Raw genomic sequence first — 19,444 nt, forward strand, 5'->3', positions numbered from 1 at the left:
CGCGCCGCAGGCGCGCGCGCAAAAAAAGGGGCGTGGCATAACAAAAAGTGGGCGTGCTATAACTAAAAATGGGCGTGGTATAACAAAAAAAAAGGGACGTAGCCTTGCTGCGCAGAGTGTAATGACTACCTCACGCAAAATAACACATTGGCCCCCACAGGTAAAAACCTCAAACACATATGCCCCCAGTGCCAGATACACATGCCCCCACAGTGCCAGATATGCCCCCACAGTGCCAGATACACATGCCCCCACAGTGCCATGTGCCCACAGTGCCAGATATGCCCCCACAGTGCCATGTGCCCGCAGAGCCAGATATGCCCAGTGCCACATATGACCCCACAGTGCCAGATATGCCCCCACACTGCCAGATACAGATATGCCCCCACAGTGCCATGTGCCCACAGAGCCAGATATGCCCAGTGCCACATATGACCCCACAGTGCCAGATACAGATATGCCCCCACAGCGCCAGATTACAGATATGCCCCCACAGTGCCAGATATGCCCCCACAGTGCCATGTGCCCGCAGTGCCAGATATTCCCCCAGTGCCACACATGACCCCACAGTGCCAGACATGCCCCCACAGTGTCATGTGCCCGCAGAGACAGATATGCCCCCAGTGCCACACACGACCCCACAGTGCCAGACATGCCCCCACAGTGCCAGATATGCCCCCAGTGCCAGATATGCCCCCACAGTGCCATGTGCCCGCAGAGCCAGATATTCCCCCAGTGCCACACATGACCCCACAGTGCCAGACATGCCCCCACAGTACCAGATATGCCCCCACAGTGCCATGTGCCCGCAGAGCCAGATATGCCCCCAGTGCCACACATGACCCCACAGTGCCAGACATGCCCCACAGTGCCAGATATGCCCCCAGTGCCAGATATGCCCCCACAGTGCCATGTGCCCGCAGAGCCAGATATTCCCCCAGTGCCACACATGACCCCACAGTGCCAGACATGCCCCCACAGTGCCATGTGCCCGCAGAGCCAGATATGCCCCCAGTGCCACACATGACCCCACAGTGCCAGACATGCCCCACAGTGCCAGATATGCCCCCAGTGCCAGATATGCCCCCACAGTGCCATGTGCCCGCAGAGCCAGATATTCCCCCAGTGCCACACATGACCCCACAGTGCCAGACATGCCCCCACAGTGCCATGTGCCCGCAGAGCCAGATATGCCCCCAGTGCCACACATGACCCCACAGTGCCAGACATGCCCCACAGTGCCAGATATGCCCCCAGTGCCATATATGCCCCCACAGTGCCATGTGCCCGCAGAGCCAGATATTCCCCCAGTGCCACACATGACCACACAGTGCCACACATGCCCCCACAGTGCCATGTGCCCGCAGAGCCGGATATGCCCCCAGTGCCAAACATGACCCCACAGTGCCAGACATGCCTCACAGTGCCAGATATGCCCCACAGTGCCAGATATGCCCCCACAGTGCCATGTGCCCGCAGAGACAGATATTCCCCCAGTGCCACACATGACCCCACAGTGCCAGACATGCCCCCACAGTGCCATGTGCCCACAGAGCCAGATATGCCCCCAGTGCCACACATGACCCCGCAGTGCCAGACATGCCCCAGTGCCAGATATGCCCCCAGTGCCAGATATGCCCCCACAGTGCTATGTGCCCGCAGAGCCAGATATTCCCCCAGTGCCACACATGACCCCACAGTGCCAGACATGCCCCACAGTGCCAGATATGCCCCCAGTGCCAGATATGCCCCCACAGTGCCATGTGCCCGCAGAGCCAGATATGCCCCCAGTGCCACACATGACCCCACAGTGCCAGACATGCCCCACAGTGCCAGATATGCCCCAACAGTACCAGATATGCCCCCACAGTGCCATGTGTCTGCAGAGCCAGATATTCCCCCAGTGCCAGACATGTATAGATTATAGAACAGCTCACCGTTGGTGTGTGGTGAGCGCAGCGCGCGCCTCTCCTGCCTGCTGCTCCCGTTCTGCCTCCTCAGTCTGACGGCAGCGTGTATGGCTCAAATCAGGTGCCGGTCCGCGAGCTCTCATTGGCTAACGAACCGGCACCTGATTTGAGCTATACACTCGGCCGTCAGACTGTGAGGAGACAGAGCGGGAGCGGAGGGCAGGAGAGGCGCGGCTTCGGGTGGCTGGGCGGCGTATCGCGATCGACTGGTCGCATGTCCGCGATCGACCAGTCGATCGCGATCGACTGTTTGGCCACCACTGCCATAGAATATATTGTTTAGTACCTTGGACACTGTAGCTTATTCAATTAAAGCTCTGATAAATTGTATGTCTGGTATGCACAGTCTGGTTAGCACAGTTAGTAAGGTGTTGGGATTGCACTATCAATTAAGACTGTCATTGGTTCGAATCCCATGTTATCATGTTTTTATTTTACTAGTGTGGTTTGTGGCTCTATAATATGAATGCCTATGTCTGTTAACAACAATAGTCAAGTCTTCCAATGGACTTTTTAGTGAAACCCAATAGATAGCTTAATTTTCTCTTTGTTTACTCAAATATTGAATGCTTATGTCTTATAAATTTAGTAGGAACGTATTCTAATGACTTGCTTATGACACCCCATAGAATATATTGTTTAGTACCTTGGACACTGTAGCTTATTCACTTAAATCTATGATAAATTGCGTGTCTGGTATGCACAGTCTGGATAGCACAGTTAGTAAGGTGTTGGGTTTGCACTATCAAATTGAAACTGTCATTGGTTCGAATCCCATGTTATCATGTTTTTATTTTACTAGTGTGGTTTGTGGCTGTATAATATGAATACCTATGTCTTCTAACATCAATAGTCAAGTCTTCCAATGGACTTTTTAGTGAAACCCAATAGATAGCTTCATTTTCTCTTTGTTTACTCAAATATTGAATGCTTATGTCTTATAAATTTAGTAGGAACGTATTCTAACGACTTGCTTATGACACCCCATAGAATATATTGTTTAGTACCTTGGACACTGTAGCTTATTCACTTAAATCTATGATAAATTGCGTGTCTGGTATGCACAGTCTGGTTAGCACAGTTAGTAAGGTGTTGGGTTTGCACTATCAAATTAAGATTGTCATTGGTTAGAATCCCATGTTATCATGTTTTTATTTTACTAGTGTGGTTTGTGGCTCTATAATATGAATGCCTATGTCTTTTAACAACAATAATCAAGTCTTCCAATGGACTTTTTATTGAAACCCAATAGATAGCTTTATTTTATCTTTGTTTACTCAAATATTGAATGCTTATGTCTTATAAATTTAGTAGTAAAGTATTCTAATGACTTGCTTATGACACTCCATAGAATATATTATGTTTAGTACCTTGGACACTGTAGCTTATTCACTTAAATCTCTGATAAATTGTATGTCTGGTATGAACAGTCTGGTTAGCACAGTTGGTAAGGTGTTGGGATTGCATTATCAAATTGAGACTGTCATTGGTTCAAATCCCATGTTATCATGTTTTTATTTTACTAGTGTTGTTTGTGGCTCTATAATATGAATGCCTATGTCTTTTAACAACAATGGTCAAGTCTTCCAATGGACTTTTTAGTGAAACTAAATAGCTTTATTTTCTCTTTGTTTACTCAAATATTGAATGCTTATGTCTTATAAATTTAGTAGGAAAGTATTCTAATGACTTGCTTATGACACCCCATAGAATATATTATGTTTAGTACTTTGGACACTGTAGCTTATTCACTTAAATCTCTGATAAATCGTATGTCTGGTGTGAACAGTCTGGTTAGCACAGTTGGTAAGGTGTTGGGATTGCATTATCAAATTGATACTGTCATTGGTTCAAATCCCAAGTTATCATGTTTTTATTTTACTAGTGTTGTTTGTGGCTCTATAATATGAATGCCTATGTCTTTTAACAACAATAGTCAAGTCTTCCAATGGACTTTTTAGTGAAACCCAATAGATAGCTTTATTTTCTCTTTGTTTACGCAAATATTGAATGCTTATGTCTTATAAATTTAGTAGGAAAGTACTCTAATGACTTGCTTATGACACCCCATAGAATATATTATGTTTAGTACCTTGGACACTGTAGCTTATTCACTTAAATCTCTGATAAATTGTTAGTTTGGTATGCACAGTCTGGTTAGCACAGTTAGTAAGGTGTTGGGGTTGCACTATCAAATTAAGGCTGTCATTGGTTCAAATCCCATGTTATCATGTTTTTATTTTACTAGTGTGGTTTGTGGCTCTATAATATGAATGCCTATGTCTTTTAACAACAATAATCAAGTCTTCCAATGGACTTTTTAGTGAAACCCAATAGATAGCTTTATTTTTTCTTTGTTTACTCAAATATTGAATGCTTATGTCTTATAAATTTAGTAGGAAAGTATTCTAATGACTTGCTTATGACACCCCATAGAATATATTATGTTTAGTACCTTGGACACTGTAGCTTATTCACTTAAATCTCTGATAAATTGTATGTCTCGTATGAACAGTCTGGTTAGCACAGTTGGTAAGGTGTTGGTATTGCATTATCAAATTGAGACTGTCATTGGTTCAAATCCCATGTTATCATGTTTTTATTTTACTAGTGTTGTTTGTGGCTCTATAATATGAATGCCTATGTCTTTTAACAACAATAGTCAAGTCTTCCAATGGACTTTTTAGTGAAACCCAATAGATAGCTTCATTTTCTCTTTGTTTACTCAAATATTGAATGCTTATGTCTTATAAATTTAGTAGGAAAGTATTCTAATGACTTGCTTATGACACCCCATAGAATATATTATGTTTAGTACCTTGGACACTGTAGCTTATTCAATTAAAGCTCTGATAAATTGTATATCTGGTATGCACAGTCTGGTTAGCACAGTTAGTAAGGTGTTGGGATTGCACTATCAATTAAGACTGTCATTGGTTCGAATCCCATGTTATCATGTTTTTATTTTACTAGTGTGGTTTGTGGCTCTATAATATGAATGCCTATGTCTGTTAACAACAATAGTCAAGTCTTCCAATGGACTTTTTAGTGAAACCCAATAGATAGCTTCATTTTCTCTTTGTTTACTCAAATATTGAATGCTTATGTCTTATAAATTTAGTAGGAACGTATTCTAATGACTTGCTTATGACACCCCATAGAATATATTGTTTAGTACCTTGGACACTGTAGCTTATTCACTTAAATCTATGATAAATTGCATGTCTGGTATTCACAGTCTGGATAGCACAGTTAGTAAGGTGTTGGGTTTGCACTATCAAATTGAAACTGTCATTGGTTCGAATCCCATGTTATCATGTTTTTATTTTACTAGTGTGGTTTGTGGCTGTATAATATGAATACCTATGTCTTCTAACATCAATAGTCAAGTCTTCCAATGGACTTTTTAGTGAAACCCAATAGATAGCTTCATTTTCTCTTTGTTTACTCAAATATTGAATGCTTATGTCTTATAAATTTAGTAGGAACGTATTCTAATGACTTGCTTATGACACCCCATAGAATATATTGTTTAGTACCTTGGACACTGTAGCTTATTCACTTAAATCTATGATAAATTGCGTGTCTGGTATGCACAGTCTGGTTAGCACAGTTAGTAAGGTGTTGGGTTTGCACTATCAAATTAAGATTGTCATTGGTTAGAATCCCATGTTATCATGTTTTTATTTTACTAGTGTGGTTTGTGGCTCTATAATATGAATGCCTATGTCTTTTAACAACAATAATCAAGTCTTCCAATGGACTTTTTATTGAAACCCAATAGATAGCTTTATTTTATCTTTGTTTACTCAAATATTGAATGCTTATGTCTTATAAATTTAGTAGTAAAGTATTCTAATGACTTGCTTATGACACTCCATAGAATATATTATGTTTAGTACCTTGGACACTGTAGCTTATTCACTTAAATCTCTGATAAATTGTATGTCTGGTATGAACAGTCTGGTTAGCACAGTTGGTAAGGTGTTGGGATTGCATTATCAAATTGAGACTGTCATTGGTTCAAATCCCATGTTATCATGTTTTTATTTTACTAGTGTTGTTTGTGGCTCTATAATATGAATGCCTATGTCTTTTAACAACAATGGTCAAGTCTTCCAATGGACTTTTTAGTGAAACTAAATAGATAGCTTTATTTTCTCTTTGTTTACTCAAATATTGAATGCTTATGTCTTATAAATTTAGTAGGAAAGTATTCTAATGACTTGCTTATGACACCCCATAGAATATATTATGTTTAGTACTTTGGACACTGTAGCTTATTCACTTAAATCTCTGATAAATCGTATGTCTGGTGTGAACAGTCTGGTTAGCACAGTTGGTAAGGTGTTGGGATTGCATTATCAAATTGATACTGTCATTGGTTCAAATCCCAAGTTATCATGTTTTTATTTTACTAGTGTTGTTTGTGGCTCTATAATATGAATGCCTATGTCTTTTAACAACAATAGTCAAGTCTTCCAATGGACTTTTTAGTGAAACCCAATAGATAGCTTTATTTTCTCTTTGTTTACGCAAATATTGAATGCTTATGTCTTATAAATTTAGTAGGAAAGTACTCTAATGACTTGCTTATGACACCCCATAGAATATATTATGTTTAGTACCTTGGACACTGTAGCTTATTCACTTAAATCTCTGATAAATTGTTAGTTTGGTATGCACAGTCTGGTTAGCACAGTTAGTAAGGTGTTGGGGTTGCACTATCAAATTAAGGCTGTCATTGGTTCAAATCCCATGTTATCATGTTTTTATTTTACTAGTGTGGTTTGTGGCTCTATAATATGAATGCCTATGTCTTTTAACAACAATAATCAAGTCTTCCAATGGACTTTTTAGTGAAACCCAATAGATAGCTTTATTTTTTCTTTGTTTACTCAAATATTGAATGCTTATGTCTTATAAATTTAGTAGGAAAGTATTCTAATGACTTGCTTATGACACCCCATAGAATATATTATGTTTAGTACCTTGGACACTGTAGCTTATTCACTTAAATCTCTGATAAATTGTATGTCTCGTATGAACAGTCTGGTTAGCACAGTTGGTAAGGTGTTGGTATTGCATTATCAAATTGAGACTGTCATTGGTTCAAATCCCATGTTATCATGTTTTTATTTTACTAGTGTTGTTTGTGGCTCTATAATATGAATGCCTATGTCTTTTAACAACAATAGTCAAGTCTTCCAATGGACTTTTTAGTGAAACCCAATAGATAGCTTCATTTTCTCTTTGTTTACTCAAATATTGAATGCTTATGTCTTATAAATTTAGTAGGAAAGTATTCTAATGACTTGCTTATGACACCCCATAGAATATATTATGTTTAGTACCTTGGACACTGTAGCTTATTCAATTAAAGCTCTGATAAATTGTATATCTGGTATGCACAGTCTGGTTAGCACAGTTAGTAAGGTGTTGGGATTGCACTATCAATTAAGACTGTCATTGGTTCGAATCCCATGTTATCATGTTTTTATTTTACTAGTGTGGTTTGTGGCTCTATAATATGAATGCCTATGTCTGTTAACAACAATAGTCAAGTCTTCCAATGGACTTTTTAGTGAAACCCAATAGATAGCTTCATTTTCTATTTGTTTACTCAAATATTGAATGCTTATGTCTTATAAATTTAGTAGGAACGTATTCTAATGACTTGCTTATAACACCCCATAGAATATATTGTTTAGTACCTTGGACACTGTAGCTTATTCACTTAAATCTATGATAAATTGCATGTCTGGTATGCACAGTCTGGATAGCACAGTTAGTAAGGTGTTGGGTTTGCACTATCAAATTGAAACTGTCATTGGTTCGAATCCCATGTTATCATGTTTTTATTTTACTAGTGTGGTTTGTGGCTGTATAATATGAATACCTATGTCTTCTAACATCAATAGTCAAGTCTTCCAATGGACTTTTTAGTGAAACCCAATAGATAGCTTCATTTTCTCTTTGTTTACTCAAATATTGAATGCTTATGTCTTATAAATTTAGTAGGAACGTATTCTAATGACTTGCTTATGACACCCCATAGAATATATTGTTTAGTACCTTGGACACTGTAGCTTATTCACTTAAATCTATGATAAATTGCGTGTCTGGTATGCACAGTCTGGTTAGCACAGTTAGTAAGGTGTTGGGTTTGCACTATCAAATTAAGATTGTCATTTGTTAGAATCCCATGTTATCATGTTTTTATTTTACTAGTGTGGTTTGTGGCTCTATAATATGAATGCCTATGTCTTTTAACAACAATAATCAAGTCTTCCAATGGACTTTTTAGTGAAACCCAATAGATAGCTTTACTTTCTCTTTGTTTACTCAAATATTGAATGCTTATGTCTTATAAATTTAGTAGGAAAGTATTCTAATGACTTGCTTATGACACCCCATAGAATATATTATGTTTAGTACTTTGGACACTGTAGCTTATTCACTTAAATCTCTGATAAATCGGTGGTCTGGTGTGAACAGTCTGGTTAGCACAGTTGGTAAGGTGTTGGGATTGCATTATCAAATTGAGACTGTCATTGGTTCAAATCCCAAGTTATCATGTTTTTATTTTACTAGTGTTGTTTGTGGCTCTATAATATGAATGCCTATGTCTTTTAACAACAATAGTCAAGTCTTCCAATGGACTTTTTAGTGAAACCCAATAGATAGCTTTATTTTCTCTTTGTTTACGCAAATATTGAATGCTTATGTCTTATAAATTTAGTAGGAAAGTACTCTAATGACTTGCTTATGACACCCCATAGAATATATTATGTTTAGTACCTTGGACACTGTAGCTTATTCACTTAAATCTCTGATACATTGTTAGTTTGGTATGCACAGTCTGGTTAGCACAGTTAGTAAGGTGTTGGGGTTGCACTATCAAATTAAGGCTGTCATTGGTTCAAATCCCATGTTATCATGTTTTTATTTTACTAGTGTGGTTTGTGGCTCTATAATATGAATGCCTATGTCTTTTAACAACAATAATCAAGTCTTCCAATGGACTTTTTAGTGAAACCCAATAGATAGCTTTATTTTTTCTTTGTTTACTCAAATATTGAATGCTTATGTCTTATAAATTTAGTAGGAAAGTATTCTAATGACTTGCTTATGACACCCCATAGAATATATTATGTTTAGTACCTTGGACACTGTAGCTTATTCAATTAAAGCTCTGATAAATTGTATGTCTGGTATGCACAGTCTGGTTAGCACAGTTAGTAAGGTGTTGGGATTGCACTATCAATTAAGACTGTCATTGGTTCGAATCCCATGTTATCATGTTTTTATTTTACTAGTGTGGTTTGTGGCTCTATAATATGAATGCCTATGTCTGTTAACAACAATAGTCAAGTCTTCCAATGGACTTTTTAGTGAAACCCAATAGATAGCTTCATTTTCTCTTTGTTTACTCAAATATTGAATGCTTATGTCTTATAAATTTAGTAGGAACGTATTCTAATGACTTGCTTATGACACCCCATAGAATATATTGTTTAGTACCTTGGACACTGTAGCTTATTCACTTAAATCTATGATAAATTGCATGTCTGGTATGCACAGTCTGGATAGCACAGTTAGTAAGGTGTTGGGTTTGCACTATCAAATTGAAACTGTCATTGGTTCGAATCCCATGTTATCATGTTTTTATTTTACTAGTGTGGTTTGTGGCTGTATAATATGAATACCTATGTCTTCTAACATCAATAGTCAAGTCTTCCAATGGACTTTTTAGTGAAACCCAATAGATAGCTTCATTTTCTCTTTGTTTACTCAAATATTGAATGCTTATGTCTTATAAATTTAGTAGGAACGTATTCTAATGACTTGCTTATGACACCCCATAGAATATATTGTTTAGTACCTTGGACACTGTAGCTTATTCACTTAAATCTATGATAAATTGCGTGTCTGGTATGCACAGTCTGGTTAGCACAGTTGGTAAGGTGTTGGGATTGCATTATCAAATTGAGACTGTCATTGGTTCAAATCCCATGTTATCATGTTTTCATTTTACTAGTGTTGTTTGTGGCTCTATAATATGAATGCCTATGTCTTTTAACAACAATGGTCAAGTCTTCCAATGGACTTTTTAGTGAAACTAAATAGATAGCTTTATTTTCTCTTTGTTTACTCAAATATTGAATGCTTATGTCTTATAAATTTAGTAGGAAAGTATTCTAATGACTTGCTTATGACACCCCATAGAATATATTATGTTTAGTACTTTGGACACTGTAGCTTATTCACTTAAATCTCTGATAAATTGTTAGTCTGGTATGAACAGTCTGGTTAGCACAGTTGGTAAGGTGTTGGGATTGCATTATCAAATTGAGACTGTCATTGGTTCAAATCCCATGTTATCATGTTTTTATTTTACTAGTGTTGTTTGTGGCTCTATAATATGAATGCCTATGTCTTTTAACAACAATGGTCAAGTCTTCCAATGGACTTTTTAGTGAAACTAAATAGATAGCTTTATTTTCTCTTTGTTTACTCAAATATTGAATGCTTATGTCTTATAAATTTAGTAGGAAAGTATTCTAATAACTTGCTTATGACACCCCATAGAATATATTATGTTTAGTACTTTGGACACTGTAGCTTATTCACTTAAATCTCTGATAAATCGTATGTCTGGTATGAACAGTCTGGTTAGCACAGTTGGTAAGGTGTTGGGATTGCATTATCAAATTGAGACTGTCATTGGTTCAAATCCCAAGTTATCATGTTTTTATTTTACTAGTGTTTTTTGTGGCTCTATAATATGAATGCCTATGTCTTTTAACAACAATAGTCAAGTCTTCCAATGGACTTTTTAGTGAAACCCAATAGATAGCTTTATTTTCTCTTTGTTTACGCAAATATTGAATGCTTATGTCTTATAAATTTAGTAGGAAAGTACTCTAATGACTTGCTTATGACACCCCATAGAATATATTATGTTTATTACCTTGGACACTGTAGCTTATTCACTCAAATCTCTGATAAATTGTTAGTTTGGTATGCACAGTCTGGTTAGCACAGTTAGTAAGGTGTTGGGGTTGCACTATCAAATTAAGGCTGTCATTGGTTCAAATCCCATGTTATCATGTTTTTATTTTACTAGTGTGGTTTGTGGCTCTATAATATGAATGCCTATGTCTTTTAACAACAATAATCAAGTCTTCCAATGGACTTTTTAGTGAAACCCAATAGATAGCTTTATTTTTTCTTTGTTTACTCAAATATTGAATGCTTATGTCTTATAAATTTAGTAGGAAAGTATTCTAATGACTTGCTTATGACACCCCATAGAATATAGTATGTTTAGTACCTTGGACACTGTAGCTTATTCCCTTAAATTTCTGATAAATTGTGTATCTGGTATGCACAGTCTGGTTAGCACAGTTTGTAAGGTGTTGGGTTTGCACTATCAAATTAAGACTGTCATTGGTTTGAATCCCATGTTATCATGTTTTTATTTTACTAGTGTGGTTTGTGGCTCTATAATATGAATGCCTATGTCTGTTAACAACAATAGTCAAGTCTTCCAATGGACTTTTTATTGAAACCCAATAGATAGCTTTATTTTATCTTCGTTTACTCAAATATTGAATGCTTATGTCTTATAAATTTAGTAGTAAAGTATTCTAATGACTTGCTTATGACACCCCATAGAATATATTATGTTTAGTACCTTGGACACTGTAGCTTATTCACTTAAATCTCTGATAAATTGTATGTCTCGTATGAACAGTCTGGTTAGCACAGTTGGTAAGGTGTTGGTATTGCATTATCAAATTGAGACTGTCATTGGTTCAAATCCCATGTTATCATGTTTTTATTTTACTAGTGTTGTTTGTGGCTCTATAATATGAATGCCTATGTCTTTTAACAACAATAGTCAAGTCTTCCAATGGACTTTTTAGTGAAACCCAATAGATAGCTTTATTTTCTCTTTGTTTACTCAAATATTGAATGCTTATGTCTTATAAATTTAGTAGGAAAGTATTCTAATGACTTGCTTATGACACCCCATAGAATATATTATGTTTAGTACCTTGGACACTGTAGCTTATTCAATTAAAGCTCTGATAAATTGTATGTATGGTATGCACAGTCTGGTTAGCACAGTTAGTAAGATGTTGGGATTGCACTATCAATTAAGACTGTCATTGGTTCGAATCCCATGTTATCATGTTTTTATTTTACTAGTGTGGTTTGTGGCTCTATAATATGAATGCCTATGTCTGTTAACAACAATAGTCAAGTCTTCCAATGGACTTTTTAGTGAAACCCAATAGATAGCTTCATTTTCTCTTTGTTTACTCAAATATTGAATGCTTATGTCTTATAAATTTAGTAGGAACGTATTCTAATGACTTGCTTATGACACCCCATAGAATATATTGTTTAGTACCTTGGACACTGTAGCTTATTCACTTAAATCTATGATAAATTGCGTGTCTGGTATTCACAGTCTGGATAGCACAGTTAGTAAGGTGTTGGGTTTGCACTATCAAATTGAAACTGTCATTGGTTCGAATTCCATGTTATCATGTTTTTATTTTACTAGTGTGGTTTGTGGCTGTATAATATGAATACCTATGTCTTCTAACATCAATAGTCAAGTCTTCCAATGGACTTTTTAGTGAAACCCAATAGATAGCTTCATTTTCTCTTTGTTTACTCAAATATTGAATGCTTATGTCTTATAAATTTAGTAGGAACGTATTCTAATGACTTGCTTATGACACCCCATAGAATATATTGTTTAGTACCTTGGACACTGTAGCTTATTCACTTAAATCTATGATAAATTGCGTGTCTGGTATGCACAGTCTGGTTAGCACAGTTAGTAAGGTGTTGGGTTTGCACTATCAAATTAAGATTGTCATTGGTTAGAATCCCATGTTATCATGTTTTTATTTTACTAGTGTGGTTTGTGGCTCTATAATATGAATGCCTATGTCTTTTAACAACAATAATCAAGTCTTCCAATGGACTTTTTATTGAAACCCAATAGATAGCTTTATTTTATCTTTGTTTACTCAAATATTGAATGCTTATGTCTTATAAATTTAGTAGTAAAGTATTCTAATGACTTGCTTATGACACTCCATAGAATATATTATGTTTAGTACCTTGGACACTGTAGCTTATTCACTTAAATCTCTGATAAATTGTATGTCTGGTATGAACAGTCTGGTTAGCACAGTTGGTAAGGTGTTGGGATTGCATTATCAAATTGAGACTGTCATTGGTTCAAATCCCATGTTATCATGTTTTTATTTTACTAGTGTTGTTTGTGGCTCTATAATATGAATGCCTATGTCTTTTAACAACAATGGTCAAGTCTTCCAATGGACTTTTTAGTGAAACTAAATAGATAGCTTTATTTTCTCTTTGTTTACTCAAATATTGAATGCTTATGTCTTATAAATTTAGTAGGAAAGTATTCTAATAACTTGCTTATGACACCCCATAGAATATATTATGTTTAGTACTTTGGACACTGTAGCTTATTCACTTAAATCTCTGATAAATCGTATGTCTGGTATGAACAGTCTGGTTAGCACAGTTGGTAAGGTGTTGGGATTGCATTATCAAATTGAGACTGTCATTGGTTCAAATCCCAAGTTATCATGTTTTTATTTTACTAGTGTTTTTTGTGGCTCTATAATATGAATGCCTATGTCTTTTAACAACAATAGTCAAGTCTTCCAATGGAATTTTTAGTGAAACCCAATAGATAGCTTTATTTTCTCTTTGTTTACGCAAATATTGAATGCTTATGTCTTATAAATTTAGTAGGAAAGTACTCTAATGACTTGCTTATGACACCCCATAGAATATATTATGTTTATTACCTTGGACACTGTAGCTTATTCACTTAAATCTCTGATAAATTGTTAGTTTGGTATGCACAGTCTGGTTAGCACAGTTAGTAAGGTGTTGGGGTTGCACTATCAAATTAAGGCTGTCATTGGTTCAAATCCCATGTTATCATGTTTTTATTTTACTAGTGTGGTTTGTGGCTCTATAATATGAATGCCTATGTCTTTTAACAACAATAATCAAGTCTTCCAATGGACTTTTTAGTGAAACCCAATAGATAGCTTTATTTTTTCTTTGTTTACTCAAATATTGAATGCTTATGTCTTATAAATTTAGTAGGAAAGTATTCTAATGACTTGCTTATGACACCCCATAGAATATATTATGTTTAGTACCTTGGACACTGTAGCTTATTCCCTTAAATTTCTGATAAATTGTGTATCTGGTATGCACAGTCTGGTTAGCACAGTTTGTAAGGTGTTGGGTTTGCACTATCAAATTAAGACTGTCATTGGTTTGAATCCCATGTTATCATGTTTTTATTTTACTAGTGTGGTTTGTGGCTCTATAATATGAATGCCTATGTCTGTTAACAACAATAGTCAAGTCTTCCAATGGACTTTTTATTGAAACCCAATAGATAGCTTTATTTTATCTTCGTTTACTCAAATATTGAATGCTTATGTCTTATAAATTTAGTAGTAAAGTATTCCAATGACTTGCTTATGACACCCCATAGAATATATTATGTTTAGTACCTTGGACACTGTAGCTTATTCACTTAAATCTCTGATAAATTGTATGTCTCGTATGAACAGTCTGGTTAGCACAGTTGGTAAGGTGTTGGTATTGCATTATCAAATTGAGACTGTCATTGGTTCAAATCCCATGTTATCATGTTTTTATTTTACTAGTGTTGTTTGTGGCTCTATAATATGAATGCCTATGTCTTTTAACAACAATAGTCAAGTCTTCCAATGGACTTTTTAGTGAAACCCAATAGATAGCTTTATTTTCTCTTTGTTTACTCAAATATTGAATGCTTATGTCTTATAAATTTAGTAGGAAAGTATTCTAATGACTTGCTTATGACACCCCATAGAATATATTATGTTTAGTACCTTGGACACTGTAGCTTATTCAATTAAAGCTCTGATAAATTGTATGTACGGTATGCACAGTCTGGTTAGCACAGTTAGTAAGGTGTTGGGATTGCACTATCAATTAAGACTGTCATTGGTTCGAATCCCATGTTATCATGTTTTTATTTTACTAGTGTGGTTTGTGGCTCTATAATATGAATGCCTATGTCTGTTAACAACAATAGTCAAGTCTTCCAATGGACTTTTTAGTGAAACCCAATAGATAGCTTCATTTTCTCTTTGTTTACTCAAATATTGAATGCTTATGTCTTATAAATTTAGTAGGAACGTATTCTAATGACTTGCTTATGACACCCCATAGAATATATTGTTTAGTACCTTGGACACTGTAGCTTATTCACTTAAATCTATGATAAATTGCGTGTCTGGTATTCACAGTCTGGATAGCACAGTTAGTAAGGTGTTGGGTTTGCACTATCAAATTGAAACTGTCATTGGTTCGAATTCCATGTTATCATGTTTTTATTTTACTAGTGTGGTTTGTGGCTGTATAATATGAATACCTATGTCTTCTAACATCAATAGTCAAGTCTTCCAATGGACTTTTTAGTGAAACCCAATAGATAGCTTCATTTTCTCTTTGTTTACTCAAATATTGAATGCTTATGTCTTATAAATTTAGTAGGAACGTATTCTAATGACTTGCTTATGACACCCCATAGAATATATTGTTTAGTACCTTGGACACTGTAGCTTATTCACTTAAATCTATGATAAATTGCGTGTCTGGTGTGCACAGTCTGGTTAGCACAGTTAGTAAGGTGTTGGGTTTGCACTATCAAATTAAGATTGTCATTGGTTAGAATCCCATGTTATCATGTTTTTATTTTACTAGTGTGGTTTGTGGCTCTATAATATGAATGCCTATGTCTTTTAACAACAATAATCAAGTCTTCCAATGGACTTTTTATTGAAACCCAATAGATAGCTTTATTTTATCTTTGTTTACTCAAATATTGAATGCTTATGTCTTATAAATTTAGTAGTAAAGTATTCTAATGACTTGCTTATGACACTCCATAGAATATATTATGTTTAGTACCTTGGACACTGTAGCTTATTCACTTAAATCTCTGATAAATTGTATGTCTGGTATGAACAGTCTGGTTAGCACAGTTGGTAAGGTGTTGGGATTGCATTATCAAATTGAGACTGTCATTGGTTCAAATCCCATGTTATCATGTTTTTATTTTACTAGTGTTGTTTGTGGCTCTATAATATGAATGCCTATGTCTTTTAACAACAATGGTCAAGTCTTCCAATGGACTTTTTAGTGAAACTAAATAGATAGCTTTATTTTCTCTTTGTTTACTCAAATATTGAATGCTTATGTCTTATAAATTTAGTAGGAAAGTATTCTAATAACTTGCTTATGACACCCCATAGAATATATTATGTTTAGTACTTTGGACACTGTAGCTTATTCACTTAAATCTCTGATAAATCGTATGTCCGGTATGAACAGTCTGGTTAGCACAGTTGGTAAGGTGTTGGGATTGCATTATCAAATTGAGACTGTCATTGGTTCAAATCCCAAGTTATCATGTTTTTATTTTACTAGTGTTTTTTGTGGCTCTATAATATGAATGCCTATGTCTTTTAACAACAATAGTCAAGTCTTCCAATGGACTTTTTAGTGAAACCCAATAGATAGCTTTATTTTCTCTTTGTTTACGCAAATATTGAATGCTTATGTCTTATAAATTTAGTAGGAAAGTACTCTAATGACTTGCTTATGACACCCCATAGAATATATTATGTTTATTACCTTGGACACTGTAGCTTATTCACTTAAATCTCTGATAAATTGTTAGTTTGGTATGCACAGTCTGGTTAGCACAGTTAGTAAGGTGTTGGGGTTGCACTATCAAATTAAGGCTGTCATTGGTTCAAATCCCATGTTATCATGTTTTTATTTTACTAGTGTGGTTTGTGGCTCTATAATATGAATGCCTATGTCTTTTAACAACAATAATCAAGTCTTCCAATGGACTTTTTAGTGAAACCCAATAGATAGCTTTATTTTTTCTTTGTTTACTCAAATATTGAATGCTTATGTCTTATAAATTTAGTAGGAAAGTATTCTAATGACTTGCTTATGACACCCCATAGAATATATTATGTTTAGTACCTTGGACACTGTAGCTTATTCCCTTAAATTTCTGATAAATTGTGTATCTGGCATGCACAGTCTGGTTAGCACAGTTTGTAAGGTGTTGGGTTTGCACTATCAAATTAAGACTGTCATTGGTTTGAATCCCATGTTATCATGTTTTTATTTTACTAGTGTGGTTTGTGGCTCTATAATATGAATGCCTATGTCTGTTAACAACAATAGTCAAGTCTTCCAATGGACTTTTTATTGAAACCCAATAGATAGCTTTATTTTATCTTCGTTTACTCAAATATTGAATGCTTATGTCTTATAAATTTAGTAGTAAAGTATTCTAATGACTTGCTTATGACACCCCATAGAATATATTATGTTTAGTACCTTGGACACTGTAGCTTATTCACTTAAATCTCTGATAAATTGTATGTCTCGTATGAACAGTCTGGTTAGCACAGTTGGTAAGGTGTTGGTATTGCATTATCAAATTGAGACTGTCATTGGTTCAAATCCCATGTTATCATGTTTTTATTTTACTAGTGTTGTTTGTGGCTCTATAATATGAATGCCTATGTCTTTTAACAACAATAGTCAAGTCTTCCAATGGACTTTTTAGTGAAACCCAATAGATAGCTTTATTTTCTCTTTGTTTACTCAAATATTGAATGCTTATGTCTTATAAATTTAGTAGGAAAGTATTCTAATGACTTGCTTATGACACCCCATAGAATATATTATGTTTAGTACCTTGGACACTGTAGCTTATTCAATTAAAGCTCTGATAAATTGTATGTATGGTATGCACAGTCTGGTTAGCACAGTTAGTAAGGTGTTGGGATTGCACTATCAATTAAGACTGTCATTGGTTCGAATCCCATGTTATCATGTTTTTATTTTACTAGTGTGGTTTGTGGCTCTATAATATGAATGCCTATGTCTGTTAACAACAATAGTCAAGTCTTCCAATGGACTTTTTAGTGAAACCCAATAGATAGCTTCATTTTCTCTTTGTTTACTCAAATATTGAATGCTTATGTCTTATAAATTTAGTAGGAACGTATTCTAATGACTTGCTTATGACACCCTATAGAATATATTGTTTAGTACCTTGGACACTGTAGCTTATTCACTTAAATCTATGATAAATTGCGTGTCTGGTATTCACAGTCTGGATAGCACAGTTAGTAAGGTGTTGGGTTTGCACTATCAAATTGAAACTGTCATTGGTTCGAATCCCATGTTATCATGTTTTTATTTTACTAGTGTGGTTTGTGGCTGTATAATATGAATACCTATGTCTTCTAACATCAATAGTCAAGTCTTCCAATGGACTTTTTAGTGAAACCCAATAGATAGCTTCATTTTCTCTTTGTTTACTCAAATATTGAATGCTTATGTCTTATAAATTTAGTAGGAACGTATTCTAATGACTTGCTTATGACACCCCATAGAATATATTGTTTAGTACCTTGGACACTGTAGCTTATTCACTTAAATCTATGATAAATTGCGTGTCTGGTATGCACAGTCTGGTTAGCACAGTTAGTAAGGTGTTGGGTTTGCACTATCAAATTAAGATTGTCATTGGTTAGAATCCCATGTTATCATGTTTTTATTTTACTAGTGTGGTTTGTGGCTCTATAATATGAATGCCTATGTCTTTTAACAACAATAATCAAGTCTTCCAATGGACTTTTTATTGAAACCCAATAGATAGCTTTATTTTATCTTTGTTTACTCAAATATTGAATGCTTATGTCTTATAAATTTAGTAGTAAAGTATTCTAATGACTTGCTTATGACACTCCATAGAATATATTATGTTTAGTACCTTGGACACTGTAGCTTATTCACTTAAATCTCTGATAAATTGTATGTCTGGTATGAACAGTCTGGTTAGCACAGTTGGTAAGGTGTTGGGATTGCATTATCAAATTGAGACTGTCATTGGTTCAAATCCCATGTTATCATGTTTTTATTTTACTAGTGTTGTTTGTGGCTCTATAATATGAATGCCTATGTCTTTTAACAACAATGGTCAAGTCTTCCAATGGACTTTTTAGTGAAACTAAATAGATAGCTTTATTTTCTCTTTGTTTACTCAAATATTGAATGCTTATGTCTTATAAATTTAGTAGGAAAGTATTCTAATAACTTGCTTATGACACCCCATAGAATATATTATGTTTAGTACTTTGGACACTGTAGCTTATTCACTTAAATCTCTGATAAATCGTATGTCTGGTATGAACAGTCTGGTTAGCACAGTTGGTAAGGTGTTGGGATTGCATTATCAAATTGAGACTGTCATTGGTTCAAATCCCAAGTTATCATGTTTTTATTTTACTAGTGTTTTTTGT

The sequence above is a fragment of the Pseudophryne corroboree genome, chromosome 2, assembly GCF_028390025.1.
Source record: "Pseudophryne corroboree isolate aPseCor3 chromosome 2, aPseCor3.hap2, whole genome shotgun sequence".
Taxonomy (NCBI): domain Eukaryota; kingdom Metazoa; phylum Chordata; class Amphibia; order Anura; family Myobatrachidae; genus Pseudophryne; species Pseudophryne corroboree.